Genomic DNA, 268 nt, shown 5'->3' with positions numbered 1-268 from the left:
GAGACAGAGAACATGCAATTATGTCTTTTAATTAGCAAGCGATCGGACCAACAAGGGGAGCGCAGGCGGCCTCTTTCCGCCCGCGCTCCTCCCTCGAAGGCACAAGCCGACGTCAGACCCGCCCGTACATAGTGGTTGTAGCCAATGAAGACCTTCTTCTGTATCGGGAGGACGTAATTCTCCAAGAGGTGCTGCCACACCGGGCCGTACTCCACGCTTTTCAAGTCCATCTGCGGCGGTCCGCCCTTTGTACCGCACCTAGGGTAGG

General features: G+C 57.1%; 1 protein-coding gene across 1 annotated transcript in view; it reads right to left on the bottom strand.

Annotated features, from left to right (window-relative positions):
* LOC119594377 (procollagen-lysine,2-oxoglutarate 5-dioxygenase 1-like) overlaps positions 1-268 on the bottom strand; it is a 46,541-nt gene that overhangs the window by 2,944 nt on the left and 43,329 nt on the right.

The sequence above is a fragment of the Penaeus monodon genome, chromosome 33 (genome assembly GCF_015228065.2).
Source record: "Penaeus monodon isolate SGIC_2016 chromosome 33, NSTDA_Pmon_1, whole genome shotgun sequence".
In the NCBI taxonomy this organism is placed as follows: domain Eukaryota; kingdom Metazoa; phylum Arthropoda; class Malacostraca; order Decapoda; family Penaeidae; genus Penaeus; species Penaeus monodon.
Note: the sequence above shows the minus strand (reverse complement) of the source record. Positions and strands in the feature narration are given on the sequence as shown.